We start from the raw sequence: 20570 nt of genomic DNA, 5'->3' as shown, positions 1-20570 counted from the left end.
TAAGGGATCACCGAGTGTCCCTGAGAGTGTAGGACTGCTACCACTGTTGCCATGACTTTGGTGAAAACCCGTGGGGCTGTCGCCAGGCCGAAAGGCAGTGCCACGAACTGAAGGTGTTCGTCCCTTATGGCGAAACGCAGGAAGCGCTGATGCTCTGGTGCAATCAGTACGTGGAGATAAGCATCTTTGATGTCGATTGATGCTAGGAAATCTCCTTGGGACATTGAGGCGATGACGGAGCGGAGCGATTCCATCCGGAACCGCCTGGTTTTTACGTGTTTGTTGAGCAGTTTTAGGTCCAGAACAGGACGGAAAGATCAGTCCTTTTTTTGGCACCACAAACAAGTTGGAGTAAAAACCGTGACCCTGTTGCTGAAGAGGAACAGGGATCACCACTCCTTCTGCCTTCAGAGTGCTCACCGCCTGAAGAAGAGCATCGGCTCGCTCGGGGGGCGGAGATGTTCTGAAGAATCGAGTCAGAGGACGAGAGCTGAACTCTATCCTGTAACCGTGAGACAGAATGTCTCTCACCCAACGGTCTTGTACCTGTGGCAGCCAGGCGTCGCAAAAGCGGGAGAGCCTGCCACCGACCGAGGATGCGGTTTGAAGAGGCCGAAAGTCATGAGGAGGCCGCTTTGGGAGCGGTTCCTCCGGCGGTCTTTTTAGGACGTGACTTAGACCGCCATGAATCGGAGTTCCTCTGACCCTTCTGTGGCCTGTTGGACGAGGAGAATTGAGACCTGCCCGCGGGCCGAAAGGACCGAAACCTCGATTGTACCTTCCGTTGTTGAGGTCTGTTTGGTTTGGACTGGGGTAAGGATGAGTCCTTTCCCTTGGATTGTTTAATGATTTCATCCAATCGCTCACCAAACAGGCGGTCGCCAGAAAATGGCAAACCGGTTAAGAACTTTTTGGAAGCAGAGTCTGCCTTCCATTCACGTAGCCACATGGCCCTGCGGACTGCCACCGAATTGGCGGATGCTACCGCCGTACGGCTCTCAGAGTCCAGGACAGCATTAATGGCGTAGGACGCAAACGCCGACGCCTGAGAGGTTAAGGACACCACCTGCGGAGCAGAGGCACGTGTGACTGCATTAATCTGCGAGTGACAAGCTGAGATAGCTTGGAGTGCCCATACGGCTGCGAATGCCGGAGCAAAGGACGCGCCGATAGCTTCATAGATGGATTTCAACCAGAGCTACATCTGTCTGTCAGTGGCATCCTTGAGTGAAGCCCCATCTTCCACTGCAACTATGGATCTAGCCGCCAGTCTGGAGATTGGAGGATCCACCTTGGGACACTGAGCCCAACCCTTGACAACGTCAGGGGGGGAAGGGATAACGTGTGTCCTTAAGGCGCTTAGAAAAGCGCTTATCTGGACAAGCTCGGTGTTTCTGGACTGCCTCTCTGAAGTTGGAGTGATCCAGAAACGTACTCATTGTACGCTTGGGAAACCTAAAACGGAATTTCTCCTGCTGAGAAGCTGACTCCTCAATTGGAGGAGCTGGGGGAGAAAGATCCAACACCTGATTGATGGACGCTATAAGGTCATTCACTATGGCGTCTCCTTCAGGTGTATCTAGGTTGAGAGCGGCCTCAGGATCAGAATCCTGATCTGTTACCTCCGCTTCATCCTCCAGAGAGTCCCCCTGCTGAGACCCTGAGCAGTGTGATGAAGTGGAGGGAATTTCCCAGCGACCCCGCTTGGGCGGCCTGGGACTGCGGTCCGTGTCAGAGACCTCACCCTGGGACCTATGAGTCACCCCAGGAGCACTTTGCTGCTCCAACTGAGGGGGGCCTGGGGTCAATGATTCAACAGTGCCCGGGGCCTGTGTTACCGGTCTGGACTGCAAAGCTTCTAGTATCTTAGCAGACCATCTATCCATAGACTCAGAAAGTTTGTCAGCGAATACTGCAAACTCCGTCCCTGTCACCTGGACAGTGGTAGCAGGTGGTTCCACCTGGGCCACCAGTGGCAGAGGCTCCGGCTGAGTAAGTGCCACAGGGGCCGAGCATTGCACACAATGAGGGTAGGTGGAACCTGCCCCTGCCGGTAGCATAGCCGCACATGAGGTACAGGTTGCAAAGTAAGCCTGTGCTTTGGCACCCTTGCTTTTTGCGGACGACATGGTCTCCTCTGAGTACAATCCGGGAGGGTATATAGCCAAAAACCAACAGTGCGACCGTACAGAGTAAATGTATAGCATATAAGCATATATATATATATATATATATACACACACTTCGGCACCCAGGGGGGCCAGCACCTAGAAACAGGTGCGGCTTACCGACCGCCCAAAGCGGTTGTGTGACCACCAGATTCCCTGCCTGGGCCTCCCAGAGCCGTGTTATCTCTCCTCTCCAGCTTCAGAAGTGCTGACAGGAATGGCTGCCGGCGTTCTGTGAGGAGGAGGGGGCCGTGGGCGTGCCCAAGAAAGTGCGGGAATCTGGTGCCCCACGGTGCTCAGTGAGTGGGGAGGAGGATACAAAGTATGCTCCAGCCCTCAGCGCTGACGTCCAGTGCAGCGTCCCGCCCTTCCCCTGACTGGCAGGCCCGGGGGCGGGAGTATGCGGTACTAGGCCGCAGAAGCCGGGGACTAAAGTTATAAGCGCGGCCGGCAAACAAGCGCGGTAGTCCCGGCGCACTAACACACCCAGCAGTGCTGCAGCGTGTATAACACAAGCGCTCCATGCGCCGTCCCCAAGGGGACACAGAGTACCTCACAGTAGCAGGGCCTTGTCCCTGACGATACCCGGCTCCTGTCCAGCAGATTCCCCAGGGGCTGCGGAGGGAGCACGGTCCCAGTGCCTGGAGACCGATTAGGATCCCACTTCACCCAGAGCCCTTAAGGGATGGGGAAGGAAAACAGCATGTGGCTCCTGCCTATGTACCCGCAATGGGTACCTCAACCTTAACAGCACCGCCGACCAGAGTGGGGTGAGAAGGGAGCATGCCGGGGGCCCTGTTATGGGCCCTCTTTTCTTCCATCCGATATAGTCAGCAGCTGCTGCTGACTAAATTGTGGAGCTATGCGTGCATGTGTGCCTCCTTCGCACAAAGCATAAAAACTGAGGAGCCCGTGATGCACGGGGGGGTGTATAGGCAGAAGGGGAGGGGCTTTACACTTTTAAGTGTAATACTTTGTGTGGCCTCCGGAGGCAGAAGCTATACACCCAATTGTCTGGGTCTCCCAATGGAGCGACAAAGAAAAGAGAATTTTGTTTACTTACCGTAAATTCTTTTTCTTATAGTTCCGTATTGGGAGACCCAGCTCCCTCCCTGTTGCCTGTTGGCAGTTTCTTGTTCCGCGTGTTATCACCGGCTGTTGTTGTAGACAGAGGTTCCGGTTGTTCCGGTTCTTACTCGGTTCTACTTGTGGGTGGCTACTCTCCTTCAGCTTTTGCACTAAACTGGCTATATTTGGTTAACCAGGGGGTGTATATGCTGGGAGGGAGGGGCTACACTTTTTAGTGTAGTACTTTGTGTGTCCTCCGGCGGCAGAAGCTATACACCCATGGTCTGGGTCTCCCATTACGGAACTATAAGAAAAAGAATTTACAGTAAACAAAATTCTCTTTTTCTTCATCGTTCCTATGGGAGACCCAGACCATGGCACGTTTCAAAGCAGTCCATGGGTGGGAATAAACAGAAAACTGAGAAGTAGGCGAAACCTAACTTCGCAAATGGGCGACAGCCGCCTGAAGGATGCGTCTGCCCAAGCTCGCATCTGCCGAAGCATGAGCATGCACTTGTAGTGCTTCGAAAAGGCATGCAGACTAGTCCAAGTGGCAGTCTGACAGACCTGCTGAGCCGTAGCCTGGTGCCTGAAAGCCCAAGAGGCATCGACAGCTCTGGTCGAGTGTGCCTTGATCCCCGGCGGGGGAGGCACTTGAGTAAACTGGTAGGCATCGGAAATGGCCGACATAATCCAACGAGCTAGGGTCGGCTTAGAGCCGAGAGGCCCTTACGCCGACCTGTGGTCAGCACAAAAAGAGAGGTGCACCGCCTAAGAACAGCGGTGCGAGACACATAGATCCGGAGCGCCCGCACCAGATAGAGGATATCAACGCTTTTTCAAAGCAATGAACAGGAGCCGGACAAAAGGAAGGCAGGGAAATGTCCTGGTTAAGGTGGAAGGAGAAACCACCTTAGGGAGGAAGTCCGGAGTCGGACGGAGAACTACCTTGTTTTGATGAACAACCAAAAAAGGTGACTCCGAGGAGAGTGCAGCCAAATCAGAGACTCTCCCGAAGGAAGTTATGGCCACTAGAAAGACCACTTTCTGTGAAAGACGAGACAAAGAAACCTCCCTAAGAGGCTCAAAGGGGGGTTTCTGGAAGCCGTGAGGACCAGATTAAGGTCCCAGGGATCCAAAGGCCGCCGATAAGGCGGAATGATGTGAGATGCGGCCTGTATGAAGGAGCGCACCTGAGCCAGCCGGGCGATACGCCGCTGGAAACACACTGGCAGAGCCGAGACCTGTCCCTTGAGGGAATTGAGGGATAGTCCTAGCTGCAGACCGGACTGTAGAAAGGACCGGAGGGTCAGCAAGGAAAAAAGGCCAAGAAGCATGGCTGGAAGGGCGACACCAGGACAGGAAAATTCTCCAGGTCCTGTGATAGATTTTGGCCAAGGAATACTTCCGAAGCCCGAGTCATAGTGGAGATGACTTCAGGAGGGATACCAGAAGTCGTCAAGATCCAGGACTCAAGAGCCACGCCGTCAATCTGAGAGCCGCAGAATTCTGGCGGAAAGACGGACCTTGTGAGAGAAGGTCTGGACGGTCTGGGAGATGCCAAAGCACCTCAACGGACAGATGGAGCAGGTCAGGGTACCAAGCTCGCCTGGGCCAGTCTGGCAAAGAATGACCCGACGGCCCCCCGTTCTGAACTTGCGCAGGTCTCTGGGCCAGAGCTAGAGGGGGAAACGCGTAAGACAGACGAAACTGGGACCAATCTTGAACCAGCACGTCTGCTGCAAAGGCCTGAGGATCGTGGAAGAGAAGATCCACTTCCGGAGTGCCCCACTTGCGGCAGATTAACCGAAACACTGCCGGATGCAGAGCCCACTCGCCGTTGTCCACGGTTTGACGGCTGAGACAATCTGCCTAACAGTTTTCCACGCCTGGGTTGTGGACTGCGGATGTGGTGGACCTGGAATCCTCCTTCCACTGAAGGATACCAACAGTGCCAGGCGGCTGAGTGTCACGCCCTGGTGTTAATGTAGGCAACCGCTGTGGCGTTGTCTGACTGGACTCGAATGTTCTTGCCCGCCAACAGGTGGTGAAAGGCCAAGAGAGCTAGAAGCACAGCTCTGATTTCCAGCACAGTGATCGAGAGGGCTGATTCGGACGGAGTCCAAGTGCCCTGCGCTCTGTGGAAGAGATATACCGCTCCCCAGCCGGATAGACTGGCATCCGTGGTGCGGATCACCCAGGACGGGGCCAGGAAGGAGCGTCCCTGAAGAGAGAGGGGCCGAAGCCACCACTGAAGGAAGTCCCTGGTATGTGGCGACAGAGCCACTAACCTGTGCAAGAAAGAAGTCCGCTTGTCCCAACAGCGGAGAATGTCCAGCTGCAGGACGCAGATGGAACTGGGCAAGGGAACCGCTTCCATTGACGCCACCATCTGACCCAGCACCTGCATCAGGCACCTGATGGAATGACGGCGGGGCCTCAGCAAAGAGCGCAACGCTAGTGGATGGACTGCTGTTCGACTAAAGGCAGCTTCACAAGTGCCGGCAGAGTCTAGAATTGCATCCCTAGGTACGTGAGCTTCTGGGTCGGAGTCAGAGTGGACTTGGGCAGAATGACAAGCCACCCGAATTGGACTAGAGTGGCGAGAGTGAGCGAGGCACTCCGCTGACGGTCTGCACAGGATGAAGCCTTGACTAGAAGGCCGTCCAGGAAAAGGGATGCCAACCCTTGGAGGTGCAGAACCGCAACCACTTGCGAAACTGCAGTTGGTACATGCAGATAGACATCTCTGATGTCGAGGATGCAAGGAATCTCCTTGGGTCATTGAGGCAATGACTGATCGGAGAGACTCCATGCGAAAAAGCCGCACCTGAACATGCTTGTTGAGAAGCCTGAGATCCAGGATGGGCCGGAAGGAACCGTCCCTTTAGGGGACTAGGTAGAGATTTGAGTAGAAACCTCTGAACCGTTCCCAGGCGGGAACCGGTACAATTACTCCGTTGGCCTGCAAGGATGCCACGGTCTGAGAGAAGGCGGCGGCCTTGGAGCAGGGGGGAGTTGACAGGAAAGAAAAAAAAATCTGTTTGGCGGGCTAGATAGAATTCTATCCTGTAGCCGTGGGAGATGATATCCCGCACCCACTGATCGGAGAAGTGTTGAAACCACATGTCGCCAAGCGGGAGAGCCTACCACCGACCAAGGACGTTGCTGGCGCGGCCAGAAAGCCAAGAGGAGGCTGCCTCAGTGGCAGCAGCTCCTGCGGTCTTCTGAGGACGCGGCTTCGTGCGCCAGTTGGGTTTTTGGTCCTTGGCTGAGTTAGTGGACGAGGCCGAGGGCTTAGAGGACGACTAGTTGGAGGAACAAAAGGAACGAAACCTCGACTGGTTCCTGCCCTGCACAGGTTCCTGGTTTTGGCTTGTGGCATGGAAGTACTCTTCCCGCCAGTAGCTTCCTGAATAATTTCATCCAGTTGTTCACCGAACAGCCTGGGCCCATGCAAATGGGAGCCCAGCAAGGTACTTCTTTGAAGAAGCGTCTGCCTTCCACTCTCGAAGCCACAGGATCCTGTGGATAGCGAGAGAATTGGCCGAAGCCACCGCAGTGCGGAGCCTCCAGCATGGCAGATATGGCATAGGATGAAAAGGCTGAAGACCTGGAAGTTAAGGCAACCATCTCGGGCATAGAGTCCCTGGTGAGGGAATGCATCTCCTCTAGAGAAGCAGAGATGGCTCTGAAGCCCACACTGCTGCAAAAGATGGGGAGAACGAGGCCCCTGTCGCCTCATATACAGATGGCGGTCAGTGGAATCCTTAAGGGAGTTGCCATCAGCCACTGATACAACTTTCCAGGCTGAGAGTCTAGACACCGGAGGGTCTACCTTTGGTGAATGAGCCCACTCCTTGACCACCTCTGGTGGAAACGGAAAACGGTCATCAGAACCACGCTTTGGGAAGCGTCTGTCAGGACAGGCTCTGGGCTTTGTCACAGTGGCCTGAAAACTGGAGTGGATAAGGAACACACTCCTTGTTCTCTTAGGCAAGGTATACTGATGCCTTTCTGCCAGAGAGGGATGCTCCCCTGATACAGGCGGATTGAGGTCCAGTACAAATATAATGGACGCAATCAAATCATTAGCATCTGCGTCACTTTCGGACAGATCAATGGGGTACATGGAGTAGCGTCCGAGCCCCCAGTAAAGGCATCCTCCTTGTCCTGCGAGAAGGGGACCCTGAGTCTCCATTTTAGGAGGACGGGGTCTGAGACCAGATGAAGAATCCTCTGTGAGCTTTGCTGAGCGAGCCGTAGCAGCAGAAGCGCCCTGAGAAGGGGGCTGATGCATGCTCAGCAGTGTCCGGGACAGCTGTCCCCTGGAGAGAGGGATTCTACCCAAGCCGGGGGTTCAGCCACCGGAGCTGGAGCAGCCGGAGGGACCACTGGGGATGAGCCTCCAGGCTGAGGCACCACTATGTTAGAGCAGGCATCACAATGTGGTTATGTGCTCGGTACGGGCAGTACGAGCCTACAGCAGTGCATATTAAGTACAGCCTTGCAGCCTTGCTCTGATGTGAGACATGCTGCTGAAGTGGGGGCTCTGGCCAGAATGACCCCCAGCAGAGTATATAAACAGTGTATATAAGCAGGTCCACAACCAGAGGTTGTGGCTTGCCAGACCGTTTGACATAGAGCCATCTCTGTGCCCTCCAGATCCCACAGCCCGGAACCCCAGAGAGATGGCCAGCGCCGATCGCTGTCACAATGTGGTTATGCAGACATGCATGAGAACGCTGATAAAATGGCACCGGAGCGAGGAGAGGGGGCGGGGCCAACTCTAAGAGCGGGATCGGAGGGCCAAGGAGATATACAGGGGAGGGAATATTTCCTCAGAGAGGAGTGTCCCTCCCCAGTGCTGAACAGTCGCTGGGCGGAGCTGCACTGTCCCTCTGCATGATTGGCAAGCAGGGGCAGTGAAAACGAAATTAGGCCTCAGGCGAAGCCGGGGCCTAAATTTAACGATGCGGCCGGCGAGCAGGCACCATCGGCGCGGTTCTCAGGTAAAAACCAGAGAACCGGCCGGAAATGTCACAATAGATACACAGCACACTCTCCCCAACAATAAAGTACAAGGGACCCCCGATAATAACGTCTCAGATACTTAGCTTGTGAGACGCAGGGCCAGGTCCCTGAGGGATGAGTGCTCCGTCCAGCAGGATCCTGAAGGGGCTGCGGATGGAGACCGGTCTCCTGCAAGGCAGGGAAAACCGTGCTGGCTCCCACTTCAAGCCAGAGCCCCGGAGGGATGGTGAAGGAGCGCGGCATGTAAGGCTCCAGCCCTGAAATCAACCTTAACAGCACCGCCGACACAGTGGGGTGAGAAGGGACATGCCGGGAGTCCAGGCTTGGACCCGCTTTTCTTCAAACTCTTTCCAAAAATCAAAATCAGATGAGAATGCATGTGTGGATGTGTGCCTCCTGAACACAAAGCATTGAACTGGCTATATTTGGTTAACCAGGGGGTGTATATGCTCGGAGGGAGGGGCTACACTTTTTAGTGTAGTACTTTGTGTGTCCTCCGGAAGCAGAAGCTATACACCCATGGTCTGGGTCTCCCATAGGAACGATGAAGAAAAACTGGTAAAACAGATCCGTTTTATCCCCATTGATTTGTATTAGCGCCGGATTGTACCTGATGGCCTTGCGTTGCATCCGGCTTTTGCCGGATCCGTCGTAATTGTCTAATGCGGCGGCCGGATGGAACGTCTCTTGTAATGTTTTTTGTCTCTGACAAAAAACTGCATTGCGTCGGATCCAGCGTGATTTACAATGGAAGCCTATGGACGCCGGATCCGGTGTAATGCGGCAAAAGAAGGGAATTTTGTTTACTTACCGTAAATTCCTTTTCTTCTAGCTCTAATTGGGAGACCCAGACAATTGGGTGTATAGGCTATGCCTCCGGAGGCCGCACAAAGTATTACACTCAAAAGTGTTAAGCCCCTCCCCTTCTGCCTATACACCCCCCGTGCTCCCACGGGCTCCTCAGTTTTGGTGCAAAAGCAAGAAGGAGGAAAAAGAATTATAAACTGGTTTAAAGTAACTTCAATCCGAAGGAATATCGGAGAACTGAAACCATTCAACATGAACAACATGTGTACACAAAAAAACAGGGGCGGGTGCTGGGTCTCCCAATTAGAGCTAGAAGAAAAGGAATTTACGGTAAGTAAACAAAATTCCCTTCTTCTTTGTCGCTCTATTGGGAGACCCAGACAATTGGGACGTCCAAAAGCAGTGCCTGGGTGGGTATAATAATACCTCATAAGAGAGCCGTAAAACGGCCTCTTCCTACAGGTGGGCAACCGCCGCCTGAAGGACTCGTCTACCTAGGCTGGCATCCGCCGAAGCATAGGTATGCACCTGATAGTGTTTCGTGAAAGTGTGCAGGCTCGACCAGGTAGCCGCCTGACACACCTGCTGAGCCGTAGCCTGGTGCCTCAAAGCCCAGGACGCGCCCACGGCTCTGGTAGAATGGGCCTTCAGCCCTGAGGGAACCGGAAGCCCAGCCGAACGGTAAGCTTCGATAATTGGCTCCTTGATCCACCGAGCCAGGGTTGATTTGGAAGCCTGTGACCCTTTACGCTGGCCAGCGACAAGGACAAAGAGTGCATCCGAGCGGCGCAGGGGCGCCGTACGAGAAATGTAGAGTCTGAGTGCTCTCACCAGATCTAACAAGTGCAAATCCTTTTCACATTGGTGAACTGGATGAGGACAAAAAGAAGGTAAGGAGATATCCTGATTGAGATGAAAGGGGGATACCACCTTAGGGAGAAATTCCGGAACCGGACGCAGAACCACCTTGTCCTGGTGAAACACCAGGAAGGGAGCTTTGCATGACAGTGCAGCTAGCTCAGACACTCTGCGAAGTGAAGTGACTGCTACTAGAAAAACCACTTTCTGCGAAAGGCGTGAGAGAGAAATATCCCTCATTGGCTCGAATGGTGGTTTCTGAAGAACCATCAGCACCCTGTTCAGATCCCAGGGTTCTAACGGCCGCTTGTAAGGAGGAACGATGTGACGAACCCCCTGCAGGAACGTGCGTACCTGTGGAAGTCTGGCTAGGCGCTTCTGGAAACAACACAGAGAGCGCTGAGACTTGTCCCTTAAGGGAGCCGAGCGACAAACCCTTTTCCAGTCCAGATTGAAGGAAGGACAGAAAAGTGGGCAAGGCCAAAGGCCAGGGAGAAAAACCCCCAGCAGAGCATCATGACAGGAAAATTTTCCACGTCCTGTGGTAGATCTTGGCGGACGTTGGTTTCCTAACCTGTCTCATAGTGGCAATGACGTCTTGAGATAATCCTGAAGACGCTAAGATCCAGGACTCAATGGCCACAGTGTCAAGTTGAGGGCCGCAGAATTCAAATGGAAAAACGGCCCTTGAGACAGCAAGTCTGGTCGGTCTGGTAGTGCCCACGTTTGGCCGACCGTGAGATGCCACAAATCCGGGTACCACGACCTCCTCGGCCAGTCTGGAGTGACGAGGATGGCGCGGCGGCAGTCGGCCCTGATCGTGCGTAACACTCTGGGCAACAGTGCCAGCGGAGGAAACACATAAGGGAGTTGAAACTGCGACCAATCCCGAACTAAGGCGTCTGCCGCCAGAGCTCTGTGATCGTGAGATCGTGCCATGAATGCCGTGACCTTGTTGTTGTGCCGGGACGCCATTAGGTCGACTTCCGGCCTCCCCCAGCGGCAACAGATCTCCTGAAACACGTCCGGGTGAAGGGACCATTCCCCTGCGTCCATGCCCTGGCGACTGAGAAAGTCTGCTTCCCAGTTTTCGACGCCCGGGATGTGAACTGCGGAGATGGTGGAGGCCGTGGCTTCCACCCACATCAAAATCCGCCGGACTTCCTGGAAGGCTTGCCGACTGCGTGTTCCGCCTTGGTGGTTGATGTAAGCCACCACTGTGGAGTTGTCCGACTGAATTCGGATCTGCTTGCCTTCCAGCCACTGCTGGAACACTTTTAGGGCAAGATACACTGCCCTGATCTCCAGAACATTGATCTGAAGCGAGGACTCTTGCTGAGTCCACGTACCCTGAGCCCTGTGGCGGAGAAAGACTGCTCCCCACCCTGACAGACTCGCGTCCGTCGTGACCACCTCCCAGGATGGGGGTAGGAAGGATTTCCCATGCGATAAAGAAGTGGGAAGAAAGCCACCCCCGAAGGGAAGCTTTGGTTAGGATGTCCCAATGAAGAGGACGCAGGTGAAACTGCGCGAAAGGGACTGCCTCCATTGCTGCCACCATCTTCCCCAGGAAGTGCATGAGGCCCCTCAAGGTGTGTGCCTGACCTTGAAGGAGAGATTGCACCCCTTTCTGTAGTGAACGCTGCTTGATCAGCGGAAGCTTCACTATCGCTGATAGGGTATGAAACTCCATGCCAAGATATGTCAGCGATTGGGCTGGTGTCAGATTTGACTTTGGAAAATTGATGATCCACCCGAAACTCTGGAGAGCCTCCAGAGAAGCGTCGGGGCTGTGTTGGCATGCCTCTTGAGAGGGTGCCTTGAACAGCAGATCGTCCAAGTAAGGGATCACCGAGTGACCCTGAGAGTGGAGGACCGCTACTACGGGAGCCCTAACCTTGGTGAAAACCCGTGGGGCTGTAGCCAGGCCGAACTGCAGTGCCACGAACTGCAGGTGTTCGTCTCCTATGGTGAAGCGCAAGAAGCGTTGGTGCTCTGGAGCAACCGGTACGTGGAGATAAGCATCTTCGATATCGATCGATGCAAGGAAATCTCCTGGGGACATTGAGGCGATGACGGAGCGGAGGGATTCCATCCGGAACCACCTGGTCTTTACGTGTTTGTTGAGCAGTTACGGGTCCAGGACAGGACGGAAAGATCCGTCCTTCTTTGTAACCACAAACAGGTTGGTGGAAAAAACCTTGACCCTGTTGCTGAAGAGGAACAGGGACCACCACTCCTTCTGCCCTCAGAGTGCCCAGCGCCTGCAGAAGAGCCTTGGCTCGCTCGGGGGGCGGGGATGACCTGAAGAATCGAGTCGGGGACGAGAGGCGAACTCTAACTTGTAACCGTGAGACAGAATGTCTCTCGCCCAACGGTCTTTTACCCTTGGCAGCCAGGTGTCGCAAAAGCTGGAGAGCCTGCCACCGACCGAGGATGCGGATTGAGGAGACCGAAAGCCATGAAGAAGCCGCTTTGGTAGCGGCACCTCCGGTGGTCTTTCAGGACGTGACTTAGACCGCCATGAATCGGAGTGCCCTTGATCTTTCTGAGGCCTTTTGGACGAGGAGAATTGGGACCTGCCCGCGCCCCGAAAGGACCGAAACCTCGACTGCCCCTTCCTCTATTGGGGTATGTTCGGTTTGGGCTGGGGTAAGGATGTATCCTTTCCCTTGGATTGTTTGACGATTTCATCCAAACGTTCGCCGGACAATCGGTCGCCAGAAATTAGCAAACTGGTTAAGCGCTTTTTTGGAAGCAGAATCTGCCTTCCATTTCCGTAGCCACAAGGCCCTGTGGAGTACCACCGAATTGGCGGATGCAACCGCCGTACGGCTCGCAGAGACCAGGACAGCATTAATAGCGTAAGACGCAAATGCCGACGTCTGTGTGGCTGCGTCAATTTGCGCTTGACCTGCTGATAGCTTGTAGCACCCATACGGCTGCAAATGCTGGGGCAAAAGAAGCGCCGATAGCTTCATAGCTGGATTTCAACCAGAGCTCCATCTGCCTGTGAGTGGCATCTTTGAGTGAAGCCCCATCTTCCACTGCAAGTATGGATCTAGCCGCCAGGCTAGGATCCACCTTGGGACACTGAGTCCAACCTTTGACCACGTCAGGGGAACAGGATAACGTGTATCCTTAAGGCGCTTAGAAGAAAAGAAGGGAATTTTGTTACTTACCGTAAATTCCTTTTCTTCTAGCTCCTATTGGGAGACCCAGACGATTGGGTGTATAGCACTGCCTCCGGAGGCCACACAAAGCATTACACTAAAAAGTGTAAGGCCCCTCCCCTTCTGGCTATACACCCCCAGTGGGATCACTGGCTCACCAGTTTTAGTGCAAAAGCAAGACGGAGGAAAGCCAATAACTGGTTTAAACAAATTCACTCCGAAGTAACATCGGAGAACTGAAAACCATTCAACATGAACAACATGTGGACCCGAAAAACAACCAAAAATCCCGAAGGACAACAGGGCGGGTGCTGGGTCTCCCAATAGGAGCTAGAAGAAAAGGAATTTACGGTAAGTAACAAAATTCCCTTCTTCTTCGGCGCTCCATTGGGAGACCCAGACGATTGGGACGTCCAAAAGCTGTCCCTGGGTGGGTAAAGAAATACCTCATGTTAGAGCTGCAAAGACAGCCCTCCCCTACGGGGAGGCAACTGCCGCCTGCAGGACTCTTCTACCTAGGCTGGCGTCCGCCGAAGCATAGGTATGCACCTGATAATGTTTGGTGAAAGTGTGCAGACTCGACCAGGTAGCTGCCTGGCACACCTGTTGAGCCGTAGCCTGGTGTCGTAATGCCCAGGACGCACCCACGGCTCTGGTAGAATGGGCCTTCAGCCCTGATGGAACCGGAAGCCCAGCAGAACGGTAGGCTTCAAGAATTGGTTCTTTGATCCATCGAGCCAGGGTGGTTTTGGAAGCCTGCGACCCTTTGCGCTTACCAGCGACAAGGACAAAGAGTGCATCCGAGCGGCGCAGGGGCGCCGTGCGGGAAATGTAGATTCTGAGTGCTCTCACCAGATCCAACAAATGTAAATCCTTTTCATACCGATGAACTGCATGCGGATAAAAGGAAGGCAAGGAGATATCCTGATTAAGATGAAAAGAGGATACCACCTTAGGGAGAAACTCCTGAATGGGGCGCAGCACTACCTTGTCCTGGTGGAACACCAGGAAAGGAGCTTTGGAGGACAGCGCTGCTAGTTCAGACACTCTCCGAAGAGACGTGACCGCTACCAGAAAGGCCACTTTCTGTGAGAGTCGAGAAAGTGACACATCCCTCAGAGGCTCGAAGGGCGGCTTCTGGAGAGCAACAAGGACCTTGTTTAGATCCCACGGATCTAACGGCCGCCTGTACGGAGGTACGATATGACAAACCCCCTGCAGGAACGTGCGCACCTGAGAAAGTCGTGCTAGACGCTTCTGAAAAAACACGGATAGTGCCGAGACTTGCCCTTTAAGGGAGCCTAGCGACAAGCCCTTTTCCAACCCAGATTGCAGGAAGGAAAGAAAGACAGGTAACGCGAATGGCCAGGGGGATACTCCTTGTGCAGAGCACCAGGATAAGAAAATCTTCCACGTTCTGTGGTAGATCTTAGCAGAAGTGGACTTCCTAGCCTGTCTCATGGTGGCCACGACCCCTTGGGGTAATCCTGAAGACGCTAGGATCCAGGACTCAATGGCCACACAGTCAGGTTCAGGGCCGCAGAATTCCAATGGAAAAACGGCCCTTGGGACAGTAAGTCTGGACGGTCTGGTAGTGCCCACGGTTGGCCGACCGTGAGATGCCACAGATCCGGGTACCACGACCTCCTCGGCCAGTCTGGGGCGACGAGTATGACGCGGCCGCAATCGGATCTGATCTTGCGTAACACTCTGGGCAAGAGTGCCAGAGGTGGAAACACATAAGGGAGCCGGAACTGCGACCAATCTTGCACTAAGGCGTCTGCCGCCAGAGCTCTTTGATCGCGAGACCGCGCTATGAAGGTCGGAACCTTGTTGTTGTGCCGAGACGCCATTAGGTCGACGTCCGGCACCCCCCAGCGGCGGCAGATTTCCTGAAACACGTCCGGGTGAAGGGACCATTCCCCTGCGTCCATGCCCTGGCGACTGAGGAAGTCTGCTTCCCAGTTTTCTACGCCCGGGATGTGAACTGCTGATATGGTGGATGCTTTTTCCTCCACCCACATCAGAATCCGCCTGACTTCCTGGAAGGCTTGCCGACTGCGTGTCCCTCCTTGGTGGTTGATGTATGCCACCGCTGTGGAGTTGTCCGACTGAATTCGGATCTGCTTTCCTTCCAGCCACTGCTGGAAGGCTAATAGGGCAAGATACACTGCCCTGATTTCCAGAACATTGATCTGAAGGGTGGACTCCTGCTGAGTCCACGTCCCTTGAGCCCTGTGGTGGAGAAAAACTGCTCCCCACCCTGACAGACTCGCGTCTGTCGTGACCACTGCCCAGGATGGGGGCAGGAATGATCTTCCCTGTGATAATGAGGTGGGAAGAAGCCACCATTGCAGAGAGTCCTTGGCCGTCTGGGAAAGGGAGACTTTCCTGTCTAGGGAAGTTGTCTTCCCGTCCCATTGGCGGAGAATGTCCCATTGAAGTGGGCGCAGATGAAACTGCGCGAACGGGACTGCCTCCATTGCTGCCACCATCTTCCCTAGGAAGTGCATGAGGCGCCTTAAGGGGTGCGACTGACCGTGAAGGAGAGACTGCACCCCTGTCTGTAGTGACCGCTGCTTGTCCAGCGGAAGCTTCACTATCGCTGAGAGAGTATGAAACTCCATGCCAAGATACGTTAGTGATTGAGTCGGTGCCAGGTTTGACTTTGAAAAGTTGATGATCCACCCGAAAGTCTGGAGAGTCTCCAGGGCAACATTCAGGCTGTGTTGGCATGCCTCTTGAGAGGGTGCTTTGACAAGTAGATCGTTTAAGTAAGGGATCACCGAATGTCCCTGAGAATGCAAGACTGCTACCACTGCCGCCATGACCTTGGTGAAAACCCGTGGGGCTGTCGCCAGACCAAATGGCAGAGCTACGAACTGGAGATGGTCGTCTCCTATCACGAAACGTAGAAAACGTTGGTGCTCTGTAGCAATCGGCACGTGGAGATAAGCATCTTTGATGTCTATTGATGCAAGGAAATCTCCTTGAGACATTGAGGCAATGACTGAGCGGAGGGATTCCATCCGGAACCGTCTGGCGTTCACATGCTTGTTGAGCAGCTTTAGGTCCAGAACAGGACGAAACGAGCCGTCCTTTTTTGGAACCACAAAGAGATTGGAGTAAAAACCTTGCCCTTGTTCCTGCAGAGGAACAGGGATCACCACTCCTTCTGCTTTTAGTGAGCACACCGCCTGCAGAAGGGCATCTGCTCGGTCGGGATGTGGGGAGGTTCTGAAGAACCGAGGCGGAGGACGAGAACTGAACTCTATCCTGTACCCGTGAGACAAAATGTCTGTTACCCACCGGTCTTTGACCTGTGGCAGCCAAATGTCGCAAAAGCGGGAGAGCCTGCCACCGACCGAGGATGCGGAGGGATGAGGCCGAAAGTCATGAGGCAGCCGCCTTGGAAGCGGTTCCTCCGGTTGCTTTCTTGGGGCGTGAGTGAGCCCGCCAGGAATCTGAGCTCCTTTGCTCCTTCTGAGTCCCTTTGGACGAGGAGAATTGGGTCTTGCCGGAGCCTCGAAAGGACCGAAACCTCGACTGCCACTTCCTCTGTTGAGGTTTGCTTGATCTGGGCTGGGGTAAGGAGGAGTCTTTACCCTTGGATTGTTTAATGATTTCAGCCAATTGTTCACCAAACAGTCTATCTACAGATAGTGGCAAGCTGGTTAAACATTTTTTGGAAGCAGAATCCGCTTTCCATTCCTTTAACCACAAGGCTCTGCGCAAAACCACAGAGTTGGCAGACGCCATTGAGGTACGGCTTGTAGAGTCCAGGACAGCGTTGATAGCGTAAGTCGCAAACGCAGACATTTGCGAGGTTAGGGACGCTACTCGCGGCACTGCTGGACGTATGATAGAGTCCACCTGTGCCAGACCAGCTGAAATAGCTTGGAGTGCCCACACGGCCGCGAATGCTGGAGCAAACGACGCGCCGATAGCTTCATAGACAGACTTTAACCAAAGGTCCATCTGTCTGTCATTGGCATCTTTAAGTGAAGCCCCATCCTCCACTGCAACTATGGATCTAGCCGCAAGCCTGGAGATTGGGGGGTCCACCTTTGGACACTGGGTCCAGCGTTTGACCACGTCAGGGGGAAAGGGATAACGTGTATCCTTAAGACGTTTGGAGAAACGCTTGTCTGGATAAGCATGGTGTTTCTGGACTGATTCTCTGAAGTCAGCGTGGTCCAGAAAAGTACTCAGTTTACGCTTGGGATACCTGAAATGGAACTTCTCCTGCTGTGCAGCTGCCTCCTCTGCAGAAGGGGCAGGGGGAGAAATTTCCAATAGACTATTGATGGCCGCTATAAGGTCATTTACCATGGCGTCACCATCAGGAGTATCCAGATTGAGAGCGGTTTCAGGATTAGACTCCTGATCACCCTCCTCTGTCTCATCATGTAGAGACTCTTCTCGCTGAGACCCTGATCCGCGTGATGACGTGGAGGGTCTCTCCCAGCGAGCACGCTTAGGCTGCCTGGGACTGTCATCTGAATCAGAGCCGTCAGGCTGAGATGCCTGGGACCCCCCTGAAGCACGGATTAACTCCAACTGAGGGGGACCGGGGAACGTTGCCGCAGCAGTGTCCATGGTCTGAGTAACTGGCCTGGCCTGCAAGGTCTCTAGGATCTTTGTCATAGTGACAGACATCTTGTCAGCAAAAACTGCAAACTCTGTCCCCGTCACCGGGACAGGGTTCACCGGCGACTCTGCCTGGGCCACTACCACCATAGACTCCGGCTGACGAAGTGGCACAGGGACCGAACATTGCACACAATGGGGGTCATTGTAACCTGCCGGTAGATCAGCCCCACAAGCGGCACAAGCAGCGCTTACAGCCTGTGTCTTGGCACCCTTGCGTTTTGCGGATGACATGTTGTCGTCTCCTCAGAGCAAGATAGGGTATACAGCCAAGAAGCGACCTTACAGTGCAATATATATATATATATACATATATATATGGTATAGAGAAAAAAAGGTACACCAAAATAACACTGTGGCACTAGTGGGGCCAGCACTAAAGTGCTGCTTACCGCCCGCTTAACGCGGGTGTGTGGTCGCCAGAAATCCCTTGTCTGGGTCTCCCAGAGCCTGTGTCCGTTCTCCAGCCAGACTGCATGTGAGGAATGGCTGCCGGCGTCCTATGGAGAGGGGCGGGCCCTGGGCGTGTGCAGACAAAGAGCGGGAAACCTGCGTCCCACTGTGCTCAGTGAGAGGGCTGGAGTATGTAAATAAGACTCCAGCCCTCGGCGCTGATTAATCGTACAGCGTCTCTCCCTTGCCCTGATTGACAGGGTGGGGGCGGGAACGAAGCGGAGCTAGGCCGCAGAAGCCGGGGACTAAATTTATAAGCGACGCCGTCGTAAAAGCACGGTCGGCGCTAAGTCCCCGGCGCACTACAAGTCGCAGCCGCGCCGCCGCTCCAGGGGCGGCCGGCGCGGCAGTCCCCAACACAAAGTCACTCAGAAAAACTGTAGTGACTGTAACCCCAGCGCGCAGCGCTACTGTCCCCGGCGCACTAGCACACCCAGCAAGTCTGGAATGTGCGCGGCCTGTTTGGGACACAGAGTACCTGAATGTCGCAGGGCCTTGTCCCTGAACGGTACCCAGCTCCGTATCCAGCAGGTTCCATGGGTCTGTGGATGGAGCCCGGCCTCAGGGCTTGGGGGCCGGTAAGATCCCACTTCCTCAGAGCCCCTCAGGGGGATGGGGAAGGAAAACAGCATGTGGGCTCCAGCCTCCGTACCCACAATGGGTACCTCAACCTTAACAAACACCGCCGACATAAAGTGGGGTGAGAAGGGAGCATGCTGGGGGCCCTAGTATGGGCCCTCTTTTCTTCCATCCGACATAGTCAGCAGCTGCTGCTGACTAAACAGTGGAGCTATGCGTGGATGTCTGACCTCCTTCGCACAAAGCAGAAAACTGGTGAGCCAGTGATCCCACTGGGGGTGTATAGCCAGAAGGGGAGGGGCCTTACACTTTTTAGTGTAATGCTTTGTGTGGCCTCCGGAGGCAGTACTATACACCCAATCGTCTGGGTCTCCCAATGGAGCGCCGAAGAAAAAAAACGCTTATCAGGACAGGCACGGTGATTCTGGACTGCCTCTCTGAAATCAGAGTGGTCCAGAAACATGCTCAGTGTACGCTTGGGAAACCTGAAACGGAATTTCTCCTGCTGAGAAGCTGACTCCTCCACTGGAGGAACTGAGGGAGAAATATCCAGCATTTGATTGATGGACGCAATAAGATCGTTCAATATGGCGTCCCCGTCAGGCGCATCAAGATTGAGAGCGGCCTCAGGATCAGAATCCTGATCAACTGTCTCCGCTTCATCAACCAGAGGTTCCCCCGCTGAGACCCTGACCAATATGAAGATGTCGAGGGAATTTCCCAGCGAGCTCGCTTAGTCGGTCAGGGGCTGGGGTCTGTATCAGAGACCTCACTCTGGGATCTATGAGACACCCCGGGGGGACCTTGCTGGTCCAACTGAGGGGGGCCAGGGAGCAATGATTCAACAGTGCCCCTGTGCTGAGATACCGGTCTGGATTGCTCAGTGGATCCTGCCGGTAGCGGGGTCGTACATGCGGCGCAGGCAGCATAGTAAGCCTGTGTTTGGCACTCCTGCCTTTTATGGGCGCCATGCTGTTGTCTTCCCTGAGCAACACAATATATATATATCCAGAATCAACTGTGCACCATAAAGTGTAAAGTATATCTTATAAACATATAATTTAAAATTACACTCCTGCAGAAATGTGGCTAGCACCACAGATGCTGCATGCCCCCCGCTTAAAGCGGTTGTGAGGCCACCAGGGTCCCTGCCTGGGTCTGTCAGAATTTGTCCCCCTCTGCAGCGTTCAAGGAGCTGACAGGAATGTCCTGAGGAGAGGAGGGAGCCGTGGGCGTGGCTCAGAAAGTGCGGGAACTGGTGCCTGCACTGTGCACAGTGAGGGGAGTGGAGTATGCAAAGCATGCTCCAGCCCTCAGTGCTGCTCGTCCTGTGCAGCGTCCCGCCCTTCCCCTGCTTGTCAGGGCTGTGGGCGGGAGGAAGAAAGACTAGGCCGCAAAAAGCCGGGGACTCGAGTAATAAACGCGGCCGCCGTAAAAGCGCGGCCGCGTGGAAGTCCCCGGCGCACTACAAGTCCCAGTCGCGCCTCAGTGTTAAACATGGCGGCGGCGGTCAGCGCGGTAGTCTCCCTACATAAACACACTCAGCGATGCTGAGTGTGTAATGGCACATTAACCCGGTCAGCGCCGCGGTCCCCGGTGCACTAGCACACCCAGCAATGCTGGAGTGTTGCTGTGCTCGGTCCCCACGGGGACACAGAGTACCTCCAAGTAGCAGGGCCATGTCCCTGAACGATACCCGGCTCCTATCCATCAGGCTCCCAGGAGTTGTGGATGAAGCCCGGTCTCAGTGCCTGGAGACCGATAGGATCCCACTTCCACC

General features: G+C 54.4%; 1 protein-coding gene across 1 annotated transcript in view; it reads right to left on the bottom strand.

Annotated features, from left to right (window-relative positions):
• The window catches only part of SETD5 (SET domain containing 5), a 152527-nt gene that overhangs the window by 76778 nt on the left and 55179 nt on the right, over window positions 1-20570 (bottom strand). The window lies entirely within an intron of this gene.

This window comes from Anomaloglossus baeobatrachus, chromosome 8 (assembly GCF_048569485.1).
Source record: "Anomaloglossus baeobatrachus isolate aAnoBae1 chromosome 8, aAnoBae1.hap1, whole genome shotgun sequence".
Taxonomy (NCBI): Eukaryota; Metazoa; Chordata; class Amphibia; order Anura; family Aromobatidae; genus Anomaloglossus; species Anomaloglossus baeobatrachus.
Note: the sequence above shows the minus strand (reverse complement) of the source record. Positions and strands in the feature narration are given on the sequence as shown.